The 22,928-nt window shown below is 27.1% G+C and overlaps 1 protein-coding gene across 1 annotated transcript in view; it reads right to left on the bottom strand.

Annotated features, from left to right (window-relative positions):
* The window catches only part of Syn (synapsin), a 305,997-nt gene extending 300,181 nt beyond the window's left edge, over positions 1 to 5,816 (bottom strand). Inside the window, exon 1 of the mRNA XM_071187941.2 lies at positions 5,679 to 5,816. The gene's annotated coding sequence lies outside the window, so the exon portion shown is untranslated. The remainder of the gene's footprint in view (positions 1 to 5,678) is intronic.
* Between the last annotated feature and the right edge of the window lie 17,112 nt (positions 5,817 to 22,928).

Genomic DNA, 22,928 nt, shown 5'->3' with positions numbered 1-22,928 from the left:
GTAAGTAAATTTCTATCGTTTTTGCAGCTGATTTCGTTTTTATCCTTTAATTTAAAATGCTTCCAAAAAGTTTTAATACAAGTGATTACTTTGATTTTGGCTGAAATCCAATCGATTTTAGTCTTTTTATGTGCTGCAATGAGATCGTAAACTTGCAGACTATCTCATCAGTAATCTTTGAGAGATAATATGATAGATTTTGTGCTTGTAAAGATTCTCCGACACCAGTCGACATTTGCTAAAAATAAGGTTCTGGCTAGACGTGACATTAAATATATTTTCATTTTTAGGTTCCTATATTAGATCCATATAAAAAACTAGTTTAACGATAAGTCATCTATTATAATTTACTATCATCAATTACTTTATTCATTGTTTCAAAACAGAATTATACTTAACAACCCTATTTTTTTACATTGCCGACACAACTAGAAATTTTGTCTGAATATTAGATTTTACAGAGTCTATTATAAAATCAGTGTAAATACATTCTAGTTCTGGTGAAAAAAAAGTTATTCTTTAACGATGTACAGTGAGCAAAAAAGCAAATACTAATTGAATGAATGGATTTTTACGTACTGAAACTCAATTTTAGTAGCCCAGTCTAAAATAGGTTAATTAAATTAGCGTAAACTATACTTTAACTTCGTACGTTCAGCATTATACTTTACCTTTTTTTTTAAAAAAAAAAGGACTTTTTTACGGCGACTTCTTGATTCTCAAAATATGGAGAGTGTCTCCAACTTGGAAACATAGTTTAGTCAAAATAGCGGTTGTCGAAAGCGGTTTTTACGAATTTTTAAGTGCCTCCTGAATTAATGAAGCGAATCAAAAACTCTTTGCACACAATTACCAAACTTGTTTATTGAAAGATAATTACTTGTAAAAATTATTTTTTATAATTATTTATAATTTTTATAATTTATCATTTTATTATTTAGTATTTTACAATTTATTATTTCATAATTTAATTATTTTAGAATTTTGTAACTTTATAATTTTGTTATTTATTAGTTTATTATGTATTATTTTATTATTTTTATTATTATTTCTTCTTCTTATTTTTTATTTTTAGTAATGGCCGTAAAAATTTAATTGGGAGACACATAAATATTTGCGCCAATTTAATCGATCTAATTTTGCGAAATCGAAAGTTAAAGGAAATCGGTCAAGTAATTCTTGAGATTATCATATTTTCGTAATTCTTTAAACAAGTTTTTTACTTAACATCCTTTATCTAAGTATCTTCTTTTTATATCTTTTAAATCTTTAATATTTTTTCATATCTTTAATATCGTTTAAAGTATAAAACAAGTTTTTTACTTAGATAAAAAGAATTTATTAATAAATTAAGAAATCGGTTGACAAAAACTAAAAAAGTTCAGTATTTAATCTTTTTTATATATTTTAAATTTTTTCTTGCTCTTAAAACAAAAAGAGTTCTGAAAATTAAGAATTTACATCACTTTCCTGTTTCTGACACTTTTGATTGGCGTTATAATGGTATCCTGTTATCTAAATATCAACAAAAATTGTTTTTACCGGTACAAACTTTCAAGGATCAAAAATTTTGCAAAAAAGCCTAAACCATATTTGCCGATCAACAAGTATAAACAAGAAAGTTTAACTTTGATTCACTACATAGTTTATGCTATGTTGAAAATTTTTCCAAAATCACTTTTTTCACTGATTGCCATCGCAAGACTCGTTAGTGACTATACTTAGTTAGATTTTTATCGAATATATCTTTTTTTCAAAATTAAACTATGCATACAGACCCAATTTATTATTTTAATATAATCACTTATCTTTTTCCATTGCAAAGATTATTCACTTTTGTATTCCCTTCATTTAACAAAATGAAATAAGTAAATTATTGTTAAAAATAGTAGACAAAAAGAGGTTTAAAAACTTTAAACCTCTCACGCACTAAAGTTTTGACGAGATCATCTCTCAGGATGGTTAATTTTAATAGATGAATGATGGGTTTTATAGCCTCGAAGTGCCCTATTTTGCTTTTATTACGGACAATCAATCACCGTATTGTTTTATCTATTCGAATTCTGCTATTTGTATTTACAGTTGCATACAAAAGTCTTCAGCTAGTTATTATAATTTAATTACAATAAAAAGTTGAATGAAAATTATTTTTCTTTCAAACGAGTCTGTTTTAAATATAGCATAGATTTTATATGCTTCTTTTAAAAAAATTACGTATTTTTTAAAGTTATATACATAAAAACCGAAAGAAGTTAGAAAAATATACTGGCCATAGACTTCTTTTGGCTGCTGTATAATCAATGTGATGTTATCCAAACCTAAGTTAATCTAAAATATAACACTGTTAGAAGTCTCTCGATTTTTTTTTTTAAATTACAATTTTTTTCAATTGTCAATTGTTAATTTACCATATTCAAACAATATATATTACCATAAATAAGATAGTATTCCAATTGTTAACTGTGAGAAAAATCGTTTATTAACTGATTTCACCTAATACAGTGAAACAACGAGAATTTTATCGCACATACTAGGCACACCTAATGAAGCCACTTAGTTCCTTGCAGATTGGTACATATTACAGCCAAGAGAGCTAATATGTCAATCTCATGACAGATAGAGCAGGGCTTTGAGTCGCAGCGTAGACACCACAATTTTTCCGTTCAGAGTCCCGTTGTCCTCAATTAGTGACCCTGGACTATTAGAATAGGATACTTTCCTTCACTCATGTATGACGGCATCATAAAGCTGTTAAACTATCTCTAATGTCCAGGTAAATTTATTTTTTACACTTTAAAGACCATGCTAATAGCAAACGGTTAGAAAAACCGCATAGTTTTTTTATTCATGATATTTTAACCATACTAGCTGTAAACGGTTTTAAAATGGCAAGGGTGAAAATTGTTCTTCCAAGTAAACTTTCTGGTTAATTGGATGGACAGACTGGAGCAGGTTATTTCACCATGTTTTTAGAAGGAAACTTCTAACAGTGTAAAAAGAAATTGTTATTTAATACACTGAAACTTCAATGTATCTTTTAAATATTTTGGCAAAAAATTAATATTGATCTGTGTAGAATTGATAATTTTCCTTACCCTCGTAAATTAACCATTTTTCTGATAATTAAGTTGAAATCAAAAAAATCATTTAGAAAATTAATCGCACTCTGAAAACGTAAGGATCAAATTACTGTAAAATGTACCGGTACTCAGAGTACCAGTATATTTTACAGTAAAATCCTATTTTACGGCAAAATTTCACGGAACAAAACAATATGATATACCGTAACTTCTGCACTAATATTTCCCCTAAAATAAATGCATCCTTGTAATTGAATAAATATTCCTGTAAAAATTTTAAATCATACTGGTAAAAATTTCGGTATACAGTAAAATTTGGGAATTTTTGGGTAGAAACTGATCTTATGGTAAAATGGATTTTACGGTTGCTGCACTCAAAGCAAGTTAAAATTGCAACTTAACTTTCACCTGTCACTTTATGTTACTTTACGTGACAATAATCTCTTATTGGTATCATATAGTTTAATAGATAAAATACAATCCAAAAAATAGATATTATATATTTATAAAATCTGAAATTTCAACAAACCACTTGTGTAACAAATAAACTTTACGAAATATTTTGAGCGTTTTAATAGCGTTTTAAGCATATCAATCAGAAAACACTTTTATTACTGCTTCGCATAAAACCTAGGCATTTTCAAGCGATAATGTTCTAATGGGTTTATAAATAAGAGACTTGCTGTTTAAAAAACTAGAAATCTAAAGAGTGTCCCAACTCCCACAAAATTTGAGGTGCTAAAATGAATGCAACGGACACTGGAAAAAAGGACAAATTGATGACTTATAGTTCAGAGTGATTTAAAAATAACACTTTGCAAAAAGAAAATGCTTTTTCATTGTTTAGAAATATTTTAGTTATTATTGCGTCATTTTCAGGTCATTTACTCACACTTAGTTGCCAAATTACGTCATTTGACGTACTTTTCAATGACAACCCAACAAAAGCACGAAGTATAAAGACGCATAAATTCATAAACTTATTTTCAATAAAATTTTTGAAGGAGTCTGTGACTCCAAAGTCGTTATTCCATCCTCTACTTCGTGATTCAATCAAAGTTTTTTTTTCTGAAAAGCTTTCCTTAGTTTTTGTGTGAAATTTGCTATACTTTCTATAAAAAATGCATTTTATTATAAATTTAGTTATTAACTTCACTAAACAAAACATAATTTAGATAGTGCGCCACAGATTCCTAAAATGTGCATTTATCGATAAAATAGAATTCTGTATTAACCATGAAAATTTGGTAAAAAATGGGAAGTATGACAAGCATTTGCTTATTTTCCTTTGTCTTATCTAGAATTGAATAAACACTCTCGCATAATAATTTTAAAAAAAACTTTTTTTTGCAAATTTTTTTCGAAGCAAGTAAAACGATTAAAAGTTTATTGCATAAAACTACTTTGCGAATATATTAATAGTGCCCAATTCTTTTAAATTAAAAAACTTCCTTATATATTTTCAATTTTTTTGTAACTAATGTGTATGGAATAAAATTCAGTTACTTACATTTAGAAAACGTATTACTTTTACTTTTCTGTAATTTGAAGGATACCTAAAGCCTCTAAAGCTAAATTTTAATAATCTTTAATAAAATAAAATAATGTGTATCAATTTGATCAAATAATAATAAAAAAATCTCTAAATTTTTCGACAACTTAAATGAAGGTACAACAGAGTAAATTCTTAGCTATTGTAAGCAATAAATGAAGCATATGTTACTTTTTTCAATGAAGCATAATACTTTGCATTCTAAGTATTTTTATTAATTATTTTTAAGATAAAATTAGGAAATTTGTCTTTACAGTTTGATAGGGCAATGAAAGAAATTTTATAGAAATGTTTTAAAACATTTATAGAAGTTTTTTTTTTTAAAAAAGTTAGTTTTTATTGAACTTAAAATGATAAAAATTTATGATGTTACTAACTATAAAATAACATTATACGTATAGAAAGAGAAATGAAAACTTAAATACGTATGTAAAAAATAAATAATTGCTAAGTTTTGATTAACAACTTAAAACTCGTGATTGTCTTATCAATTATAATGTTGCCTTAATATTTTCAAAACAATTTTTAAATTTTATCATTGGCTTAATTTAAACTTGCTACCTATTAAACCATTATTTACACTCACAAAAGCAATCATAATAAAAATTTTACAAGAAAATCAATTTATTTTACACTATACTCATTCATAAATATAGGGTGTAAAGCATCACTTATAAAGAATCATTCACATACATTATAAATAATTTGATGTTTGATCTTGTTTAATGGAAAAGGACGCAAAGAAAACTTTACAAAAATTAAAATAATATACAACACAAAAATAATATTAATTCTATTACTTTAATTTTTTACACACGCCTCATTCAATTTAAATTATTTTCTGAAACATATAAAGAAGATAAAGAATAAAAAACTCGGTTTCTGAAACTTTAGAATAATATAAATATTAGTTAGGCTTAAATCTCATGTTATCGGTAACCACACCTTCTTTTTCTAACTTTTTATAAATAAAACATATAGCATGTATTTATTTATTTACAAACCAAAAGTTACTCTACTTAATTATTAAATAAATAGTTACATACCATGCGAAGAACAACGAATTCTCTAAGATGAAACTCGGAGAGAAGACGACCTTATAAATGACACTTTCCCTGCAAAGCATAGTGATTTTCCACTCAAGTCCTCAGTAAGTAGCAGCGCCATCTATTGTGTGCAGTTGGCAAAAGAGAATCACCAATAATTAACAAGGTTCTATCATCAAAACTTGTGAAAACAATTATAAATCGATTGGTCAACTCAAACTATTGAATATGTTCCATGAAGATTTCCATGATTATTATTTTCGCTGTAAAATAACAAAAAATGGAAAATACTATTTAGTTTAAACTTGTTCTTTAGGAAGTAGAAAGTGGAAACTTGTATTTTATTTTTATGATACCGTTCGAAGAAAGGATTATTCGTCCTAAAATTGGAATTGGAACTCAATTTATTTTGGTGAAATAACCATTAAAAGTAATAAAATGTATAATAATTTTATTTTAAATGTAAAATGAGATTTCTAAACGCTGCAAAAAGAATTGTGTGCTTTTTATTCATAAATGGCAGAAATCAAAACGGTATTTCAATGAAACATGGAGAAACATATTACGGGACATCACAAGTACAGTGTGCAGAACAAAAAACGGACCACTCTGAATAACTAATAATCGGATCTTCTCGTTCTAGGACTCAATCATAATGGTTCGAGAAGATGACTTCAAATATATTACTTAATTAGTGCAGACGATATTTTAAGTAACGAAATAACACAAAAAAAAAAAACGTACTTTCTCTGAATAAGCATAACTTCTTTCTCGACGTATTTGAATTTCTAGCCCCAAGGATATAGGACAGTGATTTCCGACTGGCGGCCCGGGGGTCGCATCCGGCTCGCTAAGCCTTTTTTTGTGGCCCGCGAACTAAAATATATTAGTTGTCATTTTTTACGGACAATTTTCGTAAAAAACCTATATGGGTTTAAAATACTTTTGTCGTTAATAAAAACCTAATCTCTCCGTTTCTGTGAAATTTATCATACCTACGGTGAAAAAAAAATTATTTCTCAAGTTTTGCATCCAAGAAAATATTTATTCAAATACAAAAATAATCGTATGTGTTGCTCTTTTTTGTTTCATTTTTCTTGTATTTTGAGAATATAATTTAGCACGTGTGTATCAGAAATTTTCTCGATGCAATTTTCCGATTTTACTTTTTGAAACCACTCATTTTGGAAGAAAATATTTACACACACATTTGTAAATTTTAAATTTAAAATGTAAATATCTATTCTCTGGTAGTTGCAGCAGACAAACCTCAATTTTGTCATTGAACATTTTGTGTGCTACTATGTTAGTTTTAATACCAACCTTTTTAAAGTTTTATATCTTAACAATTAGACATCGATTGTATAATACATGGGTGCACATTAAAGTTATTGTAGCCCGAATTTTTTAATATGCAATTAAATATTTTTAATTATCTACTTCTTATTTTAGTTTGTAATTCAATACTTTTGTTTTGTACAACTTGGTAAAAATCTGACAGTAATATTTAATGTTCCTTCAAACATAAAAGAGGCTTACATAAAATTTTGATGAAGTTACGGCCCGCCATTTGATTTGTGTTTTTAATTGTGGCCCCCGGCCTCATGTAAGTTGGAAACCTCTGATACAGGGGGAAGCCGCAATTTGGGAAATATGCTCCCAACAGTTTAGTCAAGAGAGCGGTATGAAGTTTGGACTCATTAACATTAACTTTACATTTTGCGTATTTCGCCATGTCTCGAGAACTTTTTAAACAAATTGAAAACTCTTACACACAATTATAAAATCTATCTATCCAAAAATGATTCCGAGAAAAACTTGATTGATGATCATGAAACTTGACCATGATTCCACTTTCAATAAATTTTATCATTTGTTATAATTTTATTCAATATTAATTTTATTTTATATTAGTCGAAAATATTTTGGGGTATACAATTTTACATCATTTCAAAGAATATAATTTTACATAGAAAAATACAAAAATTGAGTGAAATCACTCCAATTTGAGCAATTACCTGAGTAATTTTTTTAAGATTCGGATTAACATAACAAAAAAATGAAAAATATTGTAAAAATTAAATATTTTAAATACACTAACAAGGATGTTGTAGATTATCAAAAGCGAACACAGCGTATCATTTTCAAAAGACGTGAAAGGAATTGTTAGCTCGGATAATTGAAATACGAGAGGCACTTAATTCTTTTCATTTAATGTATGAAAAAAAATATTTTATCCATATTAGTTTACTTGAAAAACCTTGTTTTAAATTTAATTTTAATATTATTTTGTAGTATTCGTTATTTTAACTTTGTGTCTAACTTTGTAATTTTTTTAAGGTTCGAATTAACATAACAAAAAAATGAAAAATATTGTAAAAATTAAATGTTTTAAATACACTAACAAGGATGTTGTAGATTATCAAAAGCGAACACAGCGTATCATTTTCAAGAGACGAGAAAGGAATTGTTAGCTCGGATAATTGAAATACGAGAGGCACTTAATTCTTTTCATTTAATGTATGAAAAAAAAATATTTTATCCATATTAGTTTACTTGAAAAACCTTGTTTTAAATTTAATTTTAATATTATTTTGTAGTATTCGTTATTTTAACTTTGTGTCTAACTTTGTAATTTTTTTAAGGTTCGAATTAACATAACAAAAAAATGAAAAATATTGTAAAAATTAAATGTTTTAAATACACTAACAAGGATGTTGTAGATTATCAAAAGCGAACACAGCGTATCATTTTCAAAAGACGTGAAAGGAATTGTTAGCTCGGATAATTGAAATACGAGAGGCACTTAATTCTTTTCATTTAATGTATGAAAAAAAAATATTTTATCCATATTAGTTTACTTGAAAAACCTTGTTTTAAATTTAATTTTAATATTATTTTGTAGTATTCGTTATTTTAACTTTGTGTCTAACTTTGTAATTTTTTTAAGGTTCGAATTAACATAACAAAAAAATGAAAAATATTGTAAAAATTAAATGTTTTAAATACACTAACAAGGATGTTGTAGATTATCAAAAGCGAACACAGCGTATCATTTTCAAAAGACGTGAAAGGAATTGATAGCTCGGATAATTGAAATACGAGAGGCACTTAATTCTTTTCATTTAATGTATGAAAAAAAAATATTTTATCCATATTAGTTTACTTGAAAAACCTTGTTTTAAATTTAATTTTAATATTATTTTGTAGTATTCGTTATTTTAACTTTGTGTCTAACTTTGTAATTTTTTTAAGGTTCGAATTAACATAACAAAAAAATGAAAAATATTGTAAAAATTAAATGTTTTAAATACACTAACAAGGATGTTGTAGATTATCAAAAGCGAACACAGCGTATCATTTTCAAAAGACGTGAAAGGAATTGTTAGCTCGGATAATTGAAATACGAGAGGCACTTAATTCTTTTCATTTAATGTATGAAAAAAAAAATATTTTATCCATATTAGTTTACTTGAAAAACCTTGTTTTAAATTTAATTTTAATATTATTTTGTAGTATTCGTTATTTTAACTTTGTGTCTAACTTTGTAATTTTTTTAAGGTTCGAATTAACATAACAAAAAAATGAAAAATATTGTAAAAATTAAATGTTTTAAATACACTAACAAGGATGTTGTAGATTATCAAAAGCGAACACAGCGTATCATTTTCAAAAGACGTGAAAGGAATTGTTAGCTCGGATAATTGAAATACGAGAGGCACTTAATTCTTTTCATTTAATGTATGAAAAAAAAATATTTTATCCATATTAGTTTACTTGAAAAACCTTGTTTTAAATTTAATTTTAATATTATTTTGTAGTATTCGTTATTTTAACTTTGTGTCTAACTTTGTAATTTTTTTAAGGTTCGAATTAACATAACAAAAAAATGAAAAATATTGTAAAAATTAAATGTTTTAAATACACTAACAAGGATGTTGTAGATTATCAAAAGCGAACACAGCGTATCATTTTCAAAAGACGTGAAAGGAATTGTTAGCTCGGATAATTGAAATACGAGAGGCACTTAATTCTTTTCATTTAATGTATGAAAAAAAAATATTTTATCCATATTAGTTTACTTGAAAAACCTTGTTTTAAATTTAATTTTAATATTATTTTGTAGTATTCGTTATTTTAACTTTGTGTCTAACTTTGTAATTTTTTTAAGGTTCGAATTAACATAACAAAAAAATGAAAAATATTGTAAAAATTAATTGTTTTAAATACACTAACAAGGATGTTGTAGATTATCAAAAGCGAACACAGCGTATCATTTTCAAAAGACGTGAAAGGAATTGTTAGCTCGGATAATTGAAATACGAGAGGCACTTAATTCTTTTCATTTAATGCATGAAAAAAAAATATTTTATCCATATTAGTTTACTTGAAAAACCTTGTTTTAAATTTAATTTTAATATTATTTTGTAGTATTCGTTATTTTAACTTTGTGTCTAACTTTGTAATTTTTTTAAGGTTCGAATTAACATAACAAAAAAATGAAAAATATTGTAAAAATTAAATGTTTTAAATACACTAACAAGGATGTTGTAGATTATCAAAAGCGAACACAGCGTATCATTTTCAAAAGACGTGAAAGGAATTGTTAGCTCGGATAATTGAAATACGAGAGGCACTTAATTCTTTTCATTTAATGTATGAAAAAAAAATATTTTATCCATATTAGTTTACTTGAAAAACCTTGTTTTAAATTTAATTTTAATATTATTTTGTAGTATTCGTTATTTTAACTTTGTGTCTAACTTTGTAATTTTTTTAAGGTTCGAATTAACATAACAAAAAAATGAAAAATATTGTAAAAATTAAATGTTTTAAATACACTAACAAGGATGTTGTAGATTATCAAAAGCGAACACAGCGTATCATTTTCAAAAGACGTGAAAGGAATTGTTAGCTCGGATAATTGAAATACGAGAGGCACTTAATTCTTTTCATTTAATGTATGAAAAAAAAATATTTTATCCATATTAGTTTACTTGAAAAACCTTGTTTTAAATTTAATTTTAATATTATTTTGTAGTATTCGTTATTTTAACTTTGTGTCTAACTTTGTAATTTTTTTAAGGTTCGAATTAACATAACAAAAAAATGAAAAATATTGTAAAAATTAAATGTTTTAAATACACTAACAAGGATGTTGTAGATTATCAAAAGCGAACACAGCGTATCATTTTCAAGAGACGAGAAAGGAATTGTTAGCTCGGATAATTGAAATACGAGAGGCACTTAATTCTTTTCATTTAATGTATGAAAAAAAAATATTTTATCCATATTAGTTTACTTGAAAAACCTTGTTTTAAATTTAATTTTAATATTATTTTGTAGTATTCGTTATTTTAACTTTGTGTCTAACTTTGTAATTTTTTTAAGGTTCGAATTAACATAACAAAAAAATGAAAAATATTGTAAAAATTAAATGTTTTAAATACACTAACAAGGATGTTGTAGATTATCAAAAGCGAACACAGCGTATCATTTTCAAAAGACGTGAAAGGAATTGTTAGCTCGGATAATTGAAATACGAGAGGCACTTAATTCTTTTCATTTAATGTATGAAAAAAAAATATTTTATCCATATTAGTTTACTTGAAAAACCTTGTTTTAAATTTAATTTTAATATTATTTTGTAGTATTCGTTATTTTAACTTTGTGTCTAACTTTGTAATTTTTTTAAGGTTCGAATTAACATAACAAAAAAATGAAAAATATTGTAAAAATTAAATGTTTTAAATACACTAACAAGGATGTTGTAGATTATCAAAAGCGAACACAGCGTATCATTTTCAAAAGACGTGAAAGGAATTGATAGCTCGGATAATTGAAATACGAGAGGCACTTAATTCTTTTCATTTAATGTATGAAAAAAAAATATTTTATCCATATTAGTTTACTTGAAAAACCTTGTTTTAAATTTAATTTTAATATTATTTTGTAGTATTCGTTATTTTAACTTTGTGTCTAACTTTGTAATTTTTTTAAGGTTCGAATTAACATAACAAAAAAATGAAAAATATTGTAAAAATTAAATGTTTTAAATACACTAACAAGGATGTTGTAGATTATCAAAAGCGAACACAGCGTATCATTTTCAAAAGACGTGAAAGGAATTGTTAGCTCGGATAATTGAAATACGAGAGGCACTTAATTCTTTTCATTTAATGTATGAAAAAAAAATATTTTATCCATATTAGTTTACTTGAAAAACCTTGTTTTAAATTTAATTTTAATATTATTTTGTAGTATTCGTTATTTTAACTTTGTGTCTAACTTTGTAATTTTTTTAAGGTTCGAATTAACATAACAAAAAAATGAAAAATATTGTAAAAATTAAATGTTTTAAATACACTAACAAGGATGTTGTAGATTATCAAAAGCGAACACAGCGTATCATTTTCAAAAGACGTGAAAGGAATTGTTAGCTCGGATAATTGAAATACGAGAGGCACTTAATTCTTTTCATTTAATGTATGAAAAAAAAATATTTTATCCATATTAGTTTACTTGAAAAACCTTGTTTTAAATTTAATTTTAATATTATTTTGTAGTATTCGTTATTTTAACTTTGTGTCTAACTTTGTAATTTTTTTAAGGTTCGAATTAACATAACAAAAAAATGAAAAATATTGTAAAAATTAAATGTTTTAAATACACTAACAAGGATGTTGTAGATTATCAAAAGCGAACACAGCGTATCATTTTCAAAAGACGTGAAAGGAATTGTTAGCTCGGATAATTGAAATACGAGAGGCACTTAATTCTTTTCATTTAATGTATGAAAAAAAAATATTTTATCCATATTAGTTTACTTGAAAAACCTTGTTTTAAATTTAATTTTAATATTATTTTGTAGTATTCGTTATTTTAACTTTGTGTCTAACTTTGTAATTTTTTTAAGGTTCGAATTAACATAACAAAAAAATGAAAAATATTGTAAAAATTAATTGTTTTAAATACACTAACAAGGATGTTGTAGATTATCAAAAGCGAACACAGCGTATCATTTTCAAAAGACGTGAAAGGAATTGTTAGCTCGGATAATTGAAATACGAGAGGCACTTAATTCTTTTCATTTAATGCATGAAAAAAAAATATTTTATCCATATTAGTTTACTTGAAAAACCTTGTTTTAAATTTAATTTTAATATTATTTTGTAGTATTCGTTATTTTAACTTTGTGTCTAACTTTGTAATTTTTTTAAGGTTCGAATTAACATAACAAAAAAATGAAAAATATTGTAAAAATTAAATGTTTTAAATACACTAACAAGGATGTTGTAGATTATCAAAAGCGAACACAGCGTATCATTTTCAAAAGACGTGAAAGGAATTGTTAGCTCGGATAATTGAAATACGAGAGGCACTTAATTCTTTTCATTTAATGTATGAAAAAAAAATATTTTATCCATATTAGTTTACTTGAAAAACCTTGTTTTAAATTTAATTTTAATATTATTTTGTAGTATTCGTTATTTTAACTTTGTGTCTAACTTTGTAATTTTTTTAAGGTTCGAATTAACATAACAAAAAAATGAAAAATATTGTAAAAATTAAATGTTTTAAATACACTAACAAGGATGTTGTAGATTATCAAAAGCGAACACAGCGTATCATTTTCAAAAGACGTGAAAGGAATTGTTAGCTCGGATAATTGAAATACGAGAGGCACTTAATTCTTTTCATTTAATGTATGAAAAAAAAATATTTTATCCATATTAGTTTACTTGAAAAACCTTGTTTTAAATTTAATTTTAATATTATTTTGTAGTATTCGTTATTTTAACTTTGTGTCTAACTTTGTAATTTTTTTAAGGTTCGAATTAACATAACAAAAAAATGAAAAATATTGTAAAAATTAAATGTTTTAAATACACTAACAAGGATGTTGTAGATTATCAAAAGCGAACACAGCGTATCATTTTCAAGAGACGAGAAAGGAATTGTTAGCTCGGATAATTGAAATACGAGAGGCACTTAATTCTTTTCATTTAATGTATGAAAAAAAAATATTTTATCCATATTAGTTTACTTGAAAAACCTTGTTTTAAATTTAATTTTAATATTATTTTGTAGTATTCGTTATTTTAACTTTGTGTCTAATATTTTTATTTTTTTTTTACGAAAAGTAGGTGAAATTACGACTGCCAATATAATGGAGTCAAATTTCATTGGTATTAGTTAGAAATCAATTAAAATTTGTGTTGGCATCAGACACATCTCTCCTATCAAAATTTGACCACTCTAGCCAGACGGAAAGTGGTTGAAGTTCGGATTTACGACAAATTATTATTTGGTCGTAATATGACGATAAATTTTACTTATGCAATAATCAGGAAATCACAAAAAATTTGTCTTGTGATCCAGGACAAAGTTCCTATAAAAACTTGAGCACTCTAGGTAGCCAGACCATGGTCAAAATTTTTATTAAAGATCTCTCTTTTGACGATAACATGACGAAACATTCTACTTTTAGCGTTCAAGAAAAGACTAGGCCGGGATAACCTGATCGGTAGGGCGCTGGGCCCATGTCCGAGAGATCGTGGGTTCGAACCCCGCCGGCCGAAGAATCCCCATGTAGTTGGTGACTGATGCAAGTTAAAATCAAAGTCCTCCATGTTCCCATAACAAATCAATACCTCTGGGGGTACTGGATTGGAGATAGATCGTTCTCTGATTCAAGTCAAAATTACGATATGTAGATGAATGAATGGATGTATGAATGGGTCCGTTTTATATCCAGGTGTGACGTATGATGTGGCAGAAGTCGAATTCTTGGCCATAGATGGCACCACTGAAAAACAAGAATCGCACACTCTGCCTTATATTTGCTCGGTTTGATCAAGCAGGCTTGCCCGTGTGGCAAGTGGCATTAGAGACAACCAACCAACCAGAAAAGACTGAAACTTGTATTATCATCATCCGGCATTGGTTAATTGAAAATTCGAATTATCCACAATTTCGATTGGCGATAAAATGACTATAAATTCTGATTACAGGGGTCACAAAATGATTGAAATGTGCATTGATATCAAGCACGAATCTCCGTTAAATATTAAGTGCTTGAGTTATTCTATAAATGATAGAAATTTCAATTGCAAGTAGGCTCCATCACCACGCACACGATAGTAAATTACCAAAGACTAAATAGTAAAAAAAGGGTTGGAATTAATTTTTTTTTCTCAATTTCTAATGTCTTTTACCCATTTCGCTTGGGCTAGATATTAGTTTACATTTTATAAGTTCCTTTTCCTCAAAAAGTTTAAACAATGATGTTTTCAGCAGTGTTTTTCTACTGCGAATAAAGAAAAAATAGTGGAAATACCTGCAATTCGAAAAAGAAACCTTATAGACAGAAAGTTAGACATAATTAAAAATGCAGTGTCAAAACTATCAGAAACATGAATTATTACGTAACCGCGAATTATAAGATCCGTTACCCTGTGGTGAAAAGCTGTCTCGTGTATCATTGGTAACAATGAGCAGTTATCAATAATAATAGCAATCACTTTTTAGCATGATAGAAAAAATTAAAACAGTTTTATTTCAATAAAACTAAAAACGCATAACGAATAATTTTAAAACAGTAAGTATGCTTTTTCCTTAAAAAAAACTTAATAAGGAACTCAACTTGAAATAAAATTGAATGAATGAAGATCGGCTATATAGAATAAATTGTTGCACCAACTTTTTTCGGAATTCTTACTCAGCATTACTTTAGCAACAAACAAGAACATAAAGAAGCAAATGAATTAAAAAATACATCCTCGTTCTTTTTGCTTTCTTATACAATTGCTATTAAAATAAATACATTAATACGCTACAAAAGAAAGGAAAAGAAAATATTTCATTTATGTAATCTTTTCAGATTTCATCAAACTTTTTTTAATTTGATCTATATTTTCTGATTTCATCAATATTTTTCTGATTTCATTTATGTATATTTCAAATTTGATACTATTTATAAATGGAAATTTTAACTACGATTTTTATTTTTTATTTTTTAAATTATTTCTAAGAAGTACATATCTATAATCTCTCAATACTTTTTTAGTCAATATTTTTCTTTTTCAAGATTCTTTTCCTAAGAATTTTAAACGATCATGTTTTTGATGGTTTTTTCCGCTGTATATCAAAAAAAAATTATAATAAAATGATCAGCAGTTTGAATGAAAAGTAATGGACAAAAAAATAAACAAAAAATTTTTTTTGATTTAAACTATCAGAGCATAGTAACATTTACCATTTCTTCTAGCTCGTAAGAAACAGTAGAAAATACGACTATTTTTGAAATCGTGGTTTGTTTATAACTTTACGGTAAAATTACCAGAAAATTTCATGCTTATTCTAATGACGAAAAAAAGAAGCTTAACTGCTAAGGAATGAATAAATACATAATTCTAATGAATGGGTAAATTTTCGAACTTTACTATGCCCAAAAAATTTTTTTCTAAATTCGAATTGGTTCTAATTTGATAAATGTACCAGGGAAAAAATAAGAAATGCATTCAAAAAAATAAATCTAGATACGCTTAAAAGAAGTCAAGAGAAAACTAATGCAGCTAAAATCTAAGAATATTTTCAAAGTATTCCTTTAAAAAGGCAGACGAAAAATCTGTGAGCTCCAGTTTAGAACCGCCAACTTCGTAAGCGAAAAATGAGAGTTACTGCAGTAGCACTTAGATTGCAATCTTTTTCTTCCTGTTGTATGCAGTATAAAAAATTTTAGGAGTGTGAGGGAAGGCGAAAAACTTAAAGAGAAGTCAAGTGTCCTCAAAACATTCTTAAACTACCAATAAAGAAACTCAAAATGTAAATCTAAAAAAAAAAAATTATGGATATCAAAATTTTACGTTTTGCAAAATGTACTTCCTTTCTGTAAAATAGCCTGGTAATTTTATCGTGATTTCTCTTAAAAGGATCAAGAATACCGTTTTTCATGCTAAATTTACATTTCAGATTTGTATTTTTAATATATATCTGAAAAATAATAAGTATAATTTGAAGAAATAGATTTTTCTGATAGTAACAAACAAAAAGAGCATCAAATAAATTATGTAAAAACTGCAAATAATTTTGGTCTTTGCTAACAAAATTCTGAGGTTATTATTATTTCTTTGACAAGGCAGTTTTTACAAAAGAATAGTTCTAATATTAATATTTTTATTAAAAAAAATTAGCAATTTTTCATTAAATTAAGGATAAAAGTTTCAAAAAGAAACCATTGTGGTACCTTCGATCTTTATGCCTCAAAGCACAAAGTCTGGCTTCTCTGATTCAGTTCAAAATTACGATCTGTGGATGAATGAATGGTTGTATTAATGGGTCCGCCCTGTAAACGGGTAAGACGTATGGGTGTAGCAAAAGTCAAATTCTTGGCCATAGATGGCGCCACTGGAAAAACAAGAACAATCGCACCCCCTCTGCCTAAATGGCATACGTCAGCAACAACAAACTCTGGCTATCTTGCAAATTAATCCAGGTAAGTTGACTAAATATTATAAAATGAAAGTATTGAGTGATATTAACTAATGTAACTTAAGGATGAAGTAATGTTACAGATGAGTTTAATTAGTATCTGTATTAAGACACTTTAAGATTTAAAAAAAAATAATAAATCGGGAGAATTTCTATTGCTGGATTTTTTTTCTTTCACATTTGCTTTAAATTTTACATTTTAAATTTCGGTCATAAAAAATTCTCAAAATATTTGTATTTGATTAAATTATTTATTTATTGTTTGCTTATATTGTTTGCCCTGGCCAAATTATTAGACGTACTATAAGATTATCTATAAAATCTTAATTATTAGGTGATAATATACAGCTTTATTGTTTTTACGCAACTGAAACTGGTTTGCACTTGTTTACGTTCGAGCATCAATTGGTTAAATTAGACGATATATAATATAAATTCGACGATTGGATAAATCAGATGGTATATAATATAAATATAAAATATTTATTATATCAGGCATTGTATTAGTATATTATAATAATTAGACCAAATTTTTAGACGCACTGTAGTGTTTTAATATTGCATGTTTTGCACGAGTTTATGCGCAATACTTTTATTTTCAAACATACATGTAATGGGTTTTTATTCAGGAGATTTTTTATATACTTCCTATTTGTATTTATTTTTAACTTATTGCATTATTATATTAACCAATTGATACACGAACGTAAACAGTGCAAACCGGTTTCAGTCATGCAAAAACTATAAAGCTGTATAATATCACCTGATAATTAATATTTTGCATAAAATCTTATAGTGTGTCTAATAATTTGGCCAGGAACTGTAAATAAAGAGAAGAAAACATCTTACATTAGAATAATAATACAAATTTTACAAAATGTATTTTGTAAACTTAAAAACACATAAATACAAACGGCGTTGATACAAATGGCAGTAATCAATGACAATATTTAGTAAATAAAAAATTGTTTGGTACGTATCAACAACCTAAAATAGAATTTGCATGCAGCACGACTATTTCTTACAGTATATTGAAAATGGATTAAGAGCCTTAATCCATCTTATATTTAAATGCACCCGTAATTTTCAAGTTGTTTCAAAGGGATCTAACTCCTTGATGTAATGGCTACATTGTGTAGTCCTAACTCCGGGATGTAGTGGCTACTACATTCGCTTTTTATCTCCAAGGTGATGGGTCCAACTCCTTGAAGAGAACATAGTATTTTACGTATTTCTATAATCTTTTTCTATCTAATGTGTATGCCAAACACTTCGGTATGCTTCCGTACACCATTCCCGACCATAATCTGATACTATAACGTTCGTTGTTGTTGACGTATGCCTGTTTAGGAAGAAGGGTGCGATTGTTCTTGTTTTCCAGTGGCGCCATCTTTGGCCAAGAATTCGACTTCTGCCACACACATAGGTCACACACGTTTATTGGGCGGACTCGTTTATACATCCATTCATTCATCCACAGATCGTAATTTTGACCTGAATTAGAGAATGATCAATCTCCAATCCAGTACCTCCAGAGGTATTGATGTGTAATGGGAACATGGAGGACTTTGTGACTCGACAAATTTAACATGCATCAGTCACCTTTTACTACACGAGGAGTCTTTGGCCGGTGGGGTTTGAATCCACGAACTCTTGGACGTGGACCCAGCGCCCTACCGACCAGGCTATCCCGGTCTATTATTTCCTTTAATGTTACCAATCAATAAATGTATAACACCTCGAATCCGCTTTGAAGGAAATAAAAATAACATGATCCCCAAATTCCTATCCTAGATGGTCGTAATTTATTGTCATTCATCATCTTTCCTTTCAAATAATGCAATCATAATATTTTTGTTTGAAAAATATATGTGATGAAAGCAGTTACCTTATGATAAAAACAGTCACATGAATTTTTGGTAAAAATGAGCGGTAATAAATAATAAACGTCATCAATTTTTTCTCACACTTGAAAAAATTGAAACTGTTTGGTTTTCTTTTAATGTAACTAAAAACACAAAACAAAAAATTAAACAAAATTGTTCATAAAAATATCAAGTAAATAAATAAACTATTCAATTTAACGTAAAAATAAATGAGTGAAAATAGTTTAGAGAGAATTAAATGTTACTCTAACTTTTTCGGAGTTTTTAGTCACAATTTTATATTAGTAGTAAGGACATAAAGAAAAAATTTAATTAAGAAATACGCCACTCGTTTACATTACTTTCTTATACAATTTGTCTCAAGATAAATAGATAAATACGCTACAAAAAGGAGAGAGAAAAAATATTTCATTTATGAAATCTTTTCGGATTACATCTATAGTTCATCTATATTTCATCTATATTTTAATTTAAATGCTATTTGTAGAAGGTCAAAGTTGTTTGAATGTTTTCTAATTATCTCTATAAGGTCCGGAATAATTCCTGACGAATTAATTTTTCTGTATTTTTAAATTTTTACGCCTTTTTCATTTTTATCGATTATTTTTTTAAACAGTGGTTTTTATTTTCGTAGAGTCTTTTTACTAAAAAGCCTATACAATCATGTCTTTAGCGTTTTTAGCATTTTTTCCAGATGAGATTTGAAAAATATTAAGATATATCAGCATTTGGAATAAAAAAATAATTCACAGAAAAGTAAACTCACTTAAGAAATTATGAACAAAACTGTCAGAACATGGTAACATTTACTGTTTTTTCTGACCCATAAGAAAGAGTAAAATATGCGACAGATTTTAGCATGGCACGTTCTTTATGAATTTACAATAAAACTACCAGATAAATTTCGATTTTTCTTTTATGCTAATGAGAATAGCTTAACTGTTAAAGAATGTGTAAATACACTAATTAATAGGTAAATTTCATAAATTTATTATGCCTGAAACAATTTTACTAAATTTGTAACAGTTCTAATGTGATAAAGGTACGAGAAAAAAAAAGGATATGCATTCAAAAATATAATTCCAGAAATAATAAAAAATTCAGGAGAAAAACCCTATAAAAAATACAGCTGAAATACAAGAATGTTTCCGTAGTAATAATCAAAATAGCTTCATGAAATATATTTGAGTACAGGTTTAGAACCCTCAACCTCGTAAGCAAAACAGTAGCTCTCTCTCCTGTTGCGCAACTGGAGTACCGTAAGACAGCAACACTTTTGTTTCTGTTATAACATCATAAAATTTTCGTTGAAGGGAGAAAGAAGACGTAGAATTTAGCAGTACACAAAATATGCAAAAATTATTAATTAAATGTCTAAAAACGTTAAAAATATGTTGTTATCAAAATTTCAGAAATTATAAAAATTTGATAAAATTTGAATTATCAAAATTCGAAATTTATCGAAAATCAGTTTAGGAACTAAATTGAAATGTTTAGCTTCATGTTAAGTATTTTTCCATCAAGACCTTAAAGTTACTATATAAATATCAAAATGAATCTTACATTCTGAAATATTGTCTGGTAATCGTGTTTCCTCTTAAGAGTACCACTTTTCCTGTACTTAAAAATACAATTTTATCTGCTAAAATTTCGTTACAACTTTATATTTTTCCTAAATATCTGAGTAATAAGAACTATAATTGTAAGTAACAGATTTCTGATAAATCGTTACCAGGACAAACAAAAAGATTATAAAATTATTTATATAAATAGCGTAAATAATTTTAGTGCTCTTTTAAATCAGAATTCTGTTGCTTTTAATTCATAAGATATATATTTACTCAGCGTGTATACATAAATTTGTTTTACAAGATTTTTTTTCTTCGTAGTTTTTGCAAAAGTAGAATGTTAATATTAATATTTTCTTTAAAAATTGAACATTTTTATTTAACTAACGGTTCCAGTAAGTAAACAAAGTGGTACCTTCTGGCTTGAAGCCTTGCGCCTGTACAGTGCGAAGCACAAACTCTGGCGATTCTGCTAATTATTCTAAAACCAGGTGAGTTGACTGACTAAAAAGATTTTTAGATTCAATATGGCATTAAACATTCAGGCATGAAAACAATTTCACAAATTATTTCATTATTATTTGTTTGGTAGAAAAAGAAAAGGAAAATTTTCTAATAATAATAATGCTAATAATAATAGTAATCTAATAATAATAATTAAAAATAATGCAATTCCTACGAATTGTATTCTGTAGAACTTAAAATAAAAGAAATACAAATTGTATTTTATGTATGTATTTTATTACCTTATAAAAATTTGCTTGGTATATAGTATCAGGCTAGAACAACAATCTAAAATAGAATTTACATGAACTATGGCTGCTTATATATTGAAAATAGACAAACCGCTTGGATTCATCTTTAATTTAAATGCACAAATAATTCTCACGTCATCACCCCTGGGGCAGCATTCTGGCTACGTCGTACGCTTCGCGACGTTCCTTGCGTACGCTTCGACGTACGCAAGGTGCCTGGCTCGAATCCCAAGGAAGAAGGATAGTCCCTAGTATGTCTCTATAATATAATTGTGTATTATGTGTATGTCTATTGTTTCGGTATGCTTCCGTACAGCATCCCCCCCCACATGCACACGCACACACAATCGCAAATTATAACATTCGTTTTAGTATGATGAAAAGTGGTCGAGTTTTTTCTAGGTAACAATCAGCAGTTGTCAATAATAAAAGCCATCACTTTTTTTAGCCTGCTAGAAAAAATTGAAACAGTTTTCTTTTCAGTACAACTAAAGGCAAAAACCGAGACATTAAAAAAATAAATAAATATGCTTTTTGAATAAAAGAATAAAAAAAAAATAAAAACAACTCATCTTAAAATAAAAATGAATAACTGAAACTAGACTTTATTCAATAAATTAATGAACCATTTTTTTCGGAATTTCTATACACCAATATTTTAGAAGTAAACATATAACGAAGTAAACATATAACGAAGCAAGAGAATTAAATAATACGCCCTTTCCTTATTTTACTTTCCTATGCAGATCTTATTTTAAAAAAAGTAGAAAGTAAATAAATAATAAATATGCTACAAAAAAGAGGAAAAGAAAACACTTCATTTATGTAATTTTACTGATTTCACTTATTTTTTCCTGGTTTCATATTGGTCGCTTTTGATGCTACTTGCATCAACACTATTTGTGTATGATCAAAACTTTTAACAAAAATTTTTATTTATTAGTTTTTTCTAGGAGGTAACTATTTACTCTTTCCTTATTTTAGATTATTTTTGGACAATTACTTTTTCTATTAATTCTAACATTTAAATGTATATTTCTCTTTCGTAAATACTTTTTTAGACTCTAGTTTTCATTTTACAGGATCTGCATGGTTTTGGGAAAAGGTTTCTAGTTAAACATTGATGATACTTCTCGTAAGAAACAAAACCATTTATTAATCAAAATCAAAATATACGAAAAGCGTGTTTATGTATCAACTACTGAAAGAAGAAGAAAGTAGCTCGACTCGACTCGATCTGGCTATTGGTGAAGTATCTGCCAACGCTAGCAGGCACCAAACTTCTAAATCTATACTTTGCCCTAAGGCAAATTTGACTAATGGCATAAGTATTTGGAGGAAATTAAGGCAGTTGGCGGTTGGAGTAGCATGCTGTTGAGTGCAGCTCAAGTAAAGATATTAATTAAAGATATAACGTTAGATAAACAGGGATTAGATTCTTCGGCGAATTCGCGGATTTCCACTTTTTTTCAGATTTTTCCATTTTTCCCGCTAATTTCCTCGGAAATTATTCTTTGTGCACAAGTAAAAATATTTTATGAGGAATTC

This window comes from Parasteatoda tepidariorum, chromosome 11 (assembly GCF_982258835.1).
Source record: "Parasteatoda tepidariorum strain Cologne lab strain chromosome 11, Ptep-v5.0, whole genome shotgun sequence".
NCBI lineage: Eukaryota > Metazoa > Arthropoda > Arachnida > Araneae > Theridiidae > Parasteatoda > Parasteatoda tepidariorum.
Note: the sequence above shows the minus strand (reverse complement) of the source record. Positions and strands in the feature narration are given on the sequence as shown.